Source organism: Somniosus microcephalus, unplaced genomic scaffold (genome assembly GCF_052327205.1).
Source record: "Somniosus microcephalus isolate GS21.2 unplaced genomic scaffold, FLI_Smic_1.0 unresolved_chr4, whole genome shotgun sequence".
NCBI lineage: Eukaryota > Metazoa > Chordata > Chondrichthyes > Squaliformes > Somniosidae > Somniosus > Somniosus microcephalus.
This window is the reverse complement of record NW_028225182.1, coordinates 16,819,812-16,829,273: the sequence shown is the minus strand read 5'-3', so window position 1 is coordinate 16,829,273 and position 9,462 is coordinate 16,819,812. Positions and strand designations below refer to the sequence as shown.

Below are 9,462 nucleotides of genomic sequence, written 5' to 3'. Positions count from 1 at the left end.
AGAATTTTATAAGTTTCAATGAGATCCCCTCTCATTCTTCTAAACTGTAGCGAATATAAGCCTAATCGACCTAATTTCTCCTCACACTTCATTCCTGCCATCCCAGGTATCAGTCTGGTGAATCTTCGCTGCACTCCCTCCATGGCAAGAACATCCTTCCTCAGATAAGGCGACCAAAACTGCAAACAATACACAAGGTGTGGTCTCACCAAGGCCCTGTATACTGCAGCAAGACATCCTTGTTCCTGTACTCAAACCCTCCCGCTACGAAGGCCAACATACCACTTGCCTTCTTACCTGCCTGCTGCACCTGCATGCTTACCTTCAGCGACTAGTACACAAGGACACCCAGGCCTCGTTGCACTTCCCCTTCTTCCAATCTATTCCCGTTCAGATAATAATATTCCTCCCTGTTTTTGCCACCAAAGTGGATAACCTCGCATTTATCTACATTATACTGCATCTGCCATGCATCTGCCCAATTAGCCAACCTGTCCAAATCATACTGGAGTTTCTCTGCATCCTCCTCACAGAGCACACATGCCCACCCAGCTTTGTGTCGTCTGCAAACATGGAGATAATACATCCGGTTCCCTCGTCTAGATCATTAATATATATTGTGAATAGCTGGGGTCCTAGCACAAATCCGTGCAGTACCCCACTAGTCACTGCCTGCCACTCGGAAAAAGAGCCGTTTATTCCAACTCTTTGCTTCCTGTCTGCCAACCAGTTCTCTATCCAAGTCAGTACCTTGCCCCAATCCAATGTGCCTTAATTTTACACGTTAATCTCTTATGCGGAACCTTATAGAAAGCCTTCTGAAATTCCAAATACACCACATCCACTGGTTCTCCCTTATCTATTCTACCAGTTACATCCTCATAAAATTCCAGTAGATTATTCAAGCACCTTTTGTAAATACAAGTTGACTTTGTCTGATCCTGTCACTGTTTTCCAAGTGCCCCTAGAATCATACCCCTAGACCAAAGAGCCAACTGATTGGCGTGAGTGCAGATAAGAGGTAACCATTGTAAAATCATTTTGTGTGTGTGGCTATTCTTGATGAGCAGAGCACTTGAGACCGAGACAGTATCTTTGCCTCTTCGACCTGTCTTCTGAAGCGCCGCCTACTCCCACTCCTACAGTTAATGAGCTGTTAAGATGTTAATGTATCCGGGCTGCAGGAGGCCACTCCGGGCACAGCAGAGGAGTCTCTGCATTAGTTCTCCGTGGAAACAGTATTTTCCCTCTTCTCTATACCCTTCTGCTTTTATGTCTCTATTTCTACCCGCTGTCTCTGTTTCCTGAATCATAACAGGGTGTGGGACATTTTTGGAGACGCGCTTTCTTTGTTTCTTATTGAAAGGACACCCATACAGACCGATTGAAACCGCGCTTTGAATCTCGTCGCTCACCCTGTGTTTTCCTATTAATCTGTGTTGTTTTGCTTCCACATTCCCAACCTCTTTAATGTAGTGAAACGCGAGGGGGAGATTCCCTAAATCATGCCAACTTTCCCCAAATCCTGCTTACAGTGCCGCAACCCAAACTGTGTCCTATATGGGAAATATCATTGAGAATTACTTCACTCACTGTAACGCTGCCATTTGAAAGGTATAATTCGCCTGACAATGCCTCTTTTATTTGTATTAAACAAGCATGTAAATTATTCCTGTTTTCATATTTAGTAATCTTGAATGGAGAAAAGGCATCAAATTGCATCTACCCGCTTTCGAACCATTGAGTTTTCGTGTGTTAGCGGAATGCAATAACTATTACATACCAGAAACCGTCCAGCATCGAGTACATTGCATTGCAGCGACTCCATAGGAACAGGTGGAGGCCATTCAGCCCCTCGAGCCTGTTCCGTCATTGAATTAGATCAGGGCTAGTCTGTATCTTCAGTCCATCTACCCGCTTTGGTTCCTTAACCCTTAATACCCTTACTCAACAAAAATCTCTCGACAGTACCGGCAATCTTGAGCCAGAAACCAGATCCGCTACCAGATCCAGAGAGAAAAGGCTTCTTACTGACGGCCACCCTGCAGATTCATGGATTACATTACTGGATCAGTTTTCTCTCACTCAAAGTTATCTATTCATAGAAACAGAGAAATATAGGAGGTAGGAGCAGGAGTAGGCCATTCGGTCACTCGAGCCTGCTCCGTCATTCAATGAGATCATGGCTGATCATCCAAATTCAGTACCCTGTCCCTGCCTTCTCCCCATATCCCTTGATCCCTTTAGCCTTAAGAAATATATCTAACTCAGTGAAGTCAAATAACGAGCAATTAAAGAACAAGGTAGAAGCCGCTGTGGCCCTTTTGACAGGAGAATAAATTCGCCTCTGGTTGCTCGTCACAGCAAGTTTAAAAAAAAGTATCCACCCGTGCTCGAACCTGATAACCGCTACAATGTGGAAATCACCGGCTCTGCAGCAGCAGCAGAGTGGTACTGAGTAAGTTAACTCGCTCTGTGCTGCTTGGCAATGTGTTGCCTCACTTTACACAGCTTCTGTCCCACACTGAATGCTCTCAGTCGTTCTCCCCCGCTGCCCTTTACAAAAAATGTCACTGATTCCCCCACACACCCCTAACGTGAATCCTTTCACATTCTAACAGTGGAGCCGCTGAAGCTCCCACTGTCTCCCCGCGATCAGTGATTTCACCCAGTTTGTAAAATTAAACCCGGAACAAATGTCACGCAAAGAGCGTCTGTAACTGAAATCTGTAACAGAAAGTAATGGATTTATTAACCAAGATTAAAGCAATTATTACTCGTCTCACAGACTTGAATTATCTTTCTGCAATTTACTGTTTTCAAATCTTGCGTCAACATAACTTCTTTGATTGAGAATCGAAAGCGGGTGAGTATCATTCGATCACCAGGAACCAGGTATGATACTTCTGTATATATAAACTTGAATACATAGCGAAAGTTGTTTTGATCTCGTGGCGCAACGGTAGCGCGTTTGACTCCAGATCAGAAGACTGCGTGTTCAAATCACGTCGTGGTCGCTGTTCTTTTACAGCTCATATCAGTCTGGACAATTCATATCTTATTTGTGAACTCACAACAATGAGCACTTGTATTACATGTATTTTTTATATTCGTTCCTGGGATGTAGATCTCGCTGGCAAGGCCAGCATTTATTGCCCATCCCCGAGGTGGTGGTGAAACACTGTAGTCGCCTTTCACCACTTACAGATCTACATCATAGAATCAGAGAATGGATACAGCACATAAGGAGGCCATTCGGCCCGTCCAGCCCGTGCCGGCTCTCTGCAAGAGCCCTTCAGCTAGTCCCACTCCCCCGCCCTTTCCCAGGAGCCCTGCACATTTTATTTCCTTCAGGCACTGATCCAAGATTTACCTGCATCTGTGTTATGGATTTATTTATTTGGGGGAATATGTCTCATTCAAAAGCATGTTCTGGCTCTTTATGTCTGTATTCCTTTGAAATGCCACGCAAATACATTCATACAGAACACAGATACACACAAATACATTGAGAAATAACACACAGATACAATCACATTTATTCATCACCAGCTCACTGATACACCCAAAATCCATTTAGAAGAATCTCACTTTCAAACACAGATATTTATATATTGATAACCTGATGCACATGATAAAAATCAAGAAATTAAATGTACAACTGACACACAAGGGGAGACTGGATAGGCACTTCAGGGAAATAAACTTGCAGGGCTACGGGGATAGAACGGGGGGAGTGGGACTGACTGGATTGCTCCACAGAGAGCCGGCACGGACAGGAAGGGCCGAATGGCCTCCTTCTGTGCCGTTAAGACTCTATGACTCAATGACATGCAAAGGATCGCACTCAGAACACAAACACTCACTTGATATCGAAACATGCCACCCATGTACACACTCTCATAGCTCATATTGGGGCAGTAATTCCTCCCCAAACGCTTGAGTACGGAAGGGGTACTCACGCGTCTGGCCGGAGGAAATGCTGGTTTTCAGCATGCAGAGCGCATGCGCTGAAAACCGGCATTTCCTCTCCTCTAACCCAAGAGGTGAAGAGGCTAGCGCGTGCGCTGTAGGGGGCAGCGCGTGCGTCTTGGATTTCCTCTGTTTTGGGGGATTTGCGCATGTGTAAAGGCCTCCGGTCTTTACACTTGTAAAAAGCACACATAAGTATTTATTTTTACATGTAAGTGGTGTTTTAGTGCAATTTAGAAATGTTTTATCCACAGGTTTATTATTTTAAAGAATCTACAATAAGGTAAGTTTAGTTTTAGACCCTTTTTATTAAAAAAATATTTTTTTCAAGAAAAACAATTATTGTTTAAATTATTTTTTTAAACTTATTTATACTTAATTTATTGATTGGGATGTTTTTTTAAATTTTATTTAAAGTTTAAGTAGTGTTTTGGGGTGCAGTACTTCTCATGAGTTTGACAGTTCTTACTCTCAAACTTATGAATGAACCTTCCCCTCTCCTGATAGGCTGAACAGTGCTCACCTGATCCCAGCCGGCACATCGCACTAACTACGCCGCTGGATCAGGTTAGCACAGCGCGCCGACATCAGAACCGGGCCACTGACAGGAAATCCACTGCGGGCCAGGTTTCAGATGTCGGCGCGCCGGGTAAGTGCACATCGGGGGCTTGCACGCGCGGCAAGCCCCCGACACCAAGTTCTGGGCCAATGTGTAAAATGAGATATGGGTAACAGTTCATTACATACAAAGGACAAAATACGTTATTGAAGTGTGTTTGGCCTTTCTTTCATTCTGTAAATTATGGTAATCGGTTATTTAATGGTGATTGCAAAAGATTCAACTGCATTTCCAATAGTGGCAGAAAAATGAGGGATCGTTTGAGATTTGAACCGCGGACTTCTCGGAAATTTAAACAACCACCGAAGCCAAAATCGGACCCCGAGAACGTTGGTTCAAACCTAGCCGAGTGAGGATCTAGCCATTGATAAAAGAATTTGTGTGTGTGGCTATTTATCATGATCAGAGCATTGAGACGAGAAAGTGTCTTTGCCTTTTCGACCTGTCTTCTGAAGCGCCGCCCGGTCCCACTCCTACAGTTAATGAGCTGTTAGGACGTTAATGTATCCGGGCTGCAGGAGGCCACCCCAGGCGCAGCAGAGGGGTCCCGTCATTAGTTCTGGGTGGAAACAGTATTTCCCCTTCTCTCTTCCTCTTCTCTATATCCATGTGCTTTTATTTCTCTATTCCTACTCCCGTCTCAGTTTCCTGAATCATAACATGGTGCAGACATTTTTACAGTCGCGCGTTTATATTACTTATTGAAAGGACACACAGTTGGAACGATTGAATCTGCAATTTGAATCCTGTCGCTGACCCTGTGTTTTCCTGTTAATCTTTATTGTTCTGCTACCACATTCTCAATGAGAAACTTCTCAGCCTCAATTTTTAAATAAAATATGACCGATCTCTTTAGTCAGCGACACACGAGGGGAGATTCAATAAATCAGCGCCAACTTTCCCCAAATCCTCCTTAAAATCCCGCTATGGGAAATATCATTGAGAATTACTTCACTCACTGTAATGCTGCCATTTGAAAGGTATAAGTCGCCTGACAATGCGTATTTTATTTATACTGAACCAAGCATGCAAATTATTCCAGTTTTCATATTTACTAAACTTGAATGGAGAAAAGGCATTAAATTGCCTCCACCCACTTTAGAACCGTTGAGTTTTCGTGTGTTAGCGGAATGCGATAACCACTACACACCGAAACACTCCAGCACTCGGGTGCATTGTATTGCATCGACTCCATAGGAACAGGAGGAGGCCATTCAGCCCCTCGAGCCTGTTGCTCCATTCAATTAGATCAGGACTGGGCTGTATCATCACTTCATTTACCCACTTTTTTTCCGTAACCCTTAATACCCTTATCCACAAAAATCTCTCGACAGCAGCGGCAATCTTGAGCCTAAACGCGCTCCTCTCCCGGATTCAGACAGAAAAGGTTTGTTACTGACGGCCACCCTGCAGATTAATGAATTACATCTCTGAACTTCAGGGCATCAGAGATTCCAGGGATTAAAAGGGAACAAAAGATGAAATGGGCCTCACTGTGGGTCAGTTTTCTCTCACTCAAATGTATCTGATTAGTGAAGTGAAATAAAGAAAAATTAAAGAATGAGAAGCCGCTTAGCCCTATTGACAAGAGAATAATCTTACCAAACATCTCTTCCGTTCCCAGTTCTAATCTGTATTTTTATCCACAGATACTGCCTGACCTCTTGATAATTTCCAGCATTTTCCGTTTCTATTTCACATTTACCGTAATTATCTTTTGTCATTCGGAACAAGCCTGCTGGCTGTTCATCCACAGCAGGTTTAAACATAATGCCCCCGCCCGAGCTCAAACCGGGGACCTTTCGCGTGTAAAGCAAACGTGATAACCACTAGACTACAGGAACCGCTGTACAGATGCCGTCTTACACAGGGGAACTGACCAGTGAACACCCTCTGTGCTGATTGGTTCACCTTAAACAGCATCACTCAATGTAAAGGATGAGCTCACAAAATCAGCCGCAGTGCAGTCTGGTCAACGACAGCCCTCCTTTCTTTATCAACAGAGGAAGAACAGACATGAACGGGAGTCAGACGCCACAACATTTAATTAGAGGCACAAATACGAGTAACACATACTTTCACATCATTTCACTAAAAATTTATTTCACTTGATGTAAACGTTGACTGCATTGAATCTGAAAATGAGCACCGTGTGATATTTTGTTCACTATTGATTCTATTCTCTGTAAGCAGCGACGCAGAGTTTTTCGTAGTGTAGCTGTTTTCCCGTTCGCCTCAGAAGCGACAAGTACCCATTTCTACCCCTGGCGGAAAAGTTACATTCGCCAGCAGTTTATGCTGTGCATTGACCAATCCTGTTAATTTTTTTTAAAGTTGCCCCAGATTTCTGCTTTCATAAGCAATGAATACGTTAAACGACGTTCCTAAAATACAAAGTGCAAAATGAAATATGGTTAAAAGTTCATTACTTACAAAGGGCAAAATCCGTTATTGAAGTGTGTTTCGCCTTTCTTTCATTCTGTAAATTATGGTAATCGGTTATTTAATGGTGATTGCAAAAGATTCAACTTCCAATAGTGGCGGCAAAACGAGCGCTCCTTTGTGATTTGAACCGCGGACTTCTCGGAAATTTAAACAACCACCGAAGTGAAAATCGGACCCCGAGAACGCTGGTTCAAACCTAGCCGAGTGAGGATCCAACCATAGATAAAATAATGTGTGTGTGGCTATTCTTCATGATCAGTGCATTGAGACGAGAAAGTGACTTTTCCTTTTCGACCTGTCTTCTGAAGCGCCGCCCGGTCCCACTCCTACAGTTAATGAGCTGTTAGGACGTTAATGTATCCGGGCTGCAGGAGGCCCGGCATTAGTTCTGCGTCGAAACAGTATGTTTCCCCTGCTCTCTTCATAGTCTCTATATCTATGTATGTATTTTTCTATTTCTACCCCTGTCCCAGTTTCTTGAATCATAACATGGTGCGGACATTTTTGTAGATGCGCTTTCTTTGTTACTTATTAAAAGGACACCCAGACGGACTAATTGAAACTGCAATTTGAATCCTGTCGCTGACCCTGTGTTTTCCTATTAACCTGTGTGATTTTGCTTCCACATTCTCAAAGAGAAAGTTCCCAGCCTCAATTTTTAAATAAAATAAGTCCAACCTTTTTATTCAGCGACAGGCGAGTGGTGATTCCGTACATCAGCGACAACTTTCCCCAATTCCTCCTTACAATACCCCAATCTGTATCCTATATGGGAAATATCTTTCAGAATTACTTCACTCACTATAACGCTGCAATTTGAAAGGCATAAGTCGCCTGTCAATGCGTATTTTATTTATACTGAACCAAACATGCAAATTATTCCACTTTGCATATTTACTAAACTTAAATGGAGAAAAGGCATTAAATTGCCTCTACCCACTTTCGAACCATTAAATTTTCGTGTGTTAGCGGAATGCGATAACCACTACTCACCGGAAACTCTCCAGCACTCGGGTGCATTGCATTGCATCGACTCCACAGGAACAGGAGGAGGCCATTCAGCCCCTCTAGCCTGTTGCGCCTTTCAATTAGATCAGGACTGGGCTGAATCTTCACTTCATTTACCCGCTTTGTTTCCGTAACCCTTAAAAACCTTATCCACAAAATTCAATCGACAGTAGCAGCAATCTTGAGCCTAAACGCGCTCCTCTCCCGGATCCAGTCAGAAAAGACTTCTTACTGACGGCCACCCTGCAGATTCATGGATTACATTTCTGAAATTCGGGACTTCAGAGATTCCAGGGTTTAAAAGGGAACAAACCATTAATGGGCGTCTCTGTGGGTCCGTTCATTCTCATTCAAAGTTATCTATTCAGTGAAGTGAAATAAAGAGCAATTGAGAAGCCGCTGTAGCCCTATTGACAGGAGAATAAACTCGCCAAACAACTCTCTCGTGTCCCAGCTCTAACGAAGGCTAATCGACTTGAAACATTCACTCTGTTTCTTTATCCACAGATACTGCCTGAGCTCTTGAGAATATCCAACACTTTCCGTTTCTGTTTCAGATTTACGGTAATTTTCTTTTGGCATTTGGAATAAACCCGCTGGTTGTTCATCCACAGCAAGTTTAACTGAACTAATTAAAATTAAAACATTTTTTCCACATGTAATACCCACTGGAAATGTTATGTACGCTAAGTATGGTTATCAATCTATAACTTAGATACTGTATTATCATTGTTATAAATCCCTGGGTTAAAGTTGCCCATGTGAAGGTACGGCAAGAACTTTTAAGGACACAATGTGACTAAGAGCATACTTTCCATAATTCTGCACCAGTATCAACTGTTGCAGACAGTGAGGCTGGGCAGTTTCCAGGCAGAAACCCCAGGAGGAAGGGGTGGAGTCTGGTTTTTCGAGCGGGAAAAAAGGGAGCGACTGGAAGAGAAGAGGGCAGGAGCTCTGAAAAGAGGGCCCAGGAGGCAAATGCCTGCCGCATCCCGTCCCGGGCTTCCAAAATCGGCCACCGCCCTTCATATTAGTAGCATTGCATCCTGACCTGGCTGGCTGCAAGTCACCAGTACCGGGGGATCGTCGTCTGAATCCAGATCTGCAAGGCAGAGGTCTGGGGAAAGCTGCTTGCCTCGTGCTGATGGGGATCTACTTGGAAAAGCTGCAGAGAGAGAGAGAGAGAGAGAGAGTCACCAACTCCAGCTGCTGCTGTGAGCTCTGCATCCAGAACTCAAAGTGGGATTCAGTGATCATGAAGAGAATTCAACGAAGGGGTTCGGAGTCGTAAGTCTTGCAGACATTATACATACCATGACCTCCAACTTAAGCGCGCCAACGAAAGAGTGCAGTCGAATTTGGACACAGGGACAGATTCTCCTTTGAATCCATGTAAATTGAGAATGTATGTTTATTAT

The 9,462-nt window shown here is 43.7% G+C and overlaps 1 non-coding gene across 1 annotated transcript; it reads left to right on the top strand.

Moving 5' to 3' along the window:
* The first annotated feature begins 2,945 nt into the window (after window positions 1-2,945).
* On the top strand, window positions 2,946-3,017 carry trnaw-cca (transfer RNA tryptophan (anticodon CCA)). Its single transcript has one exon. It is a non-coding gene; the product is annotated as a tRNA-Trp (tRNA).
* Window positions 3,018-9,462: the final 6,445 nt, after the last annotated feature.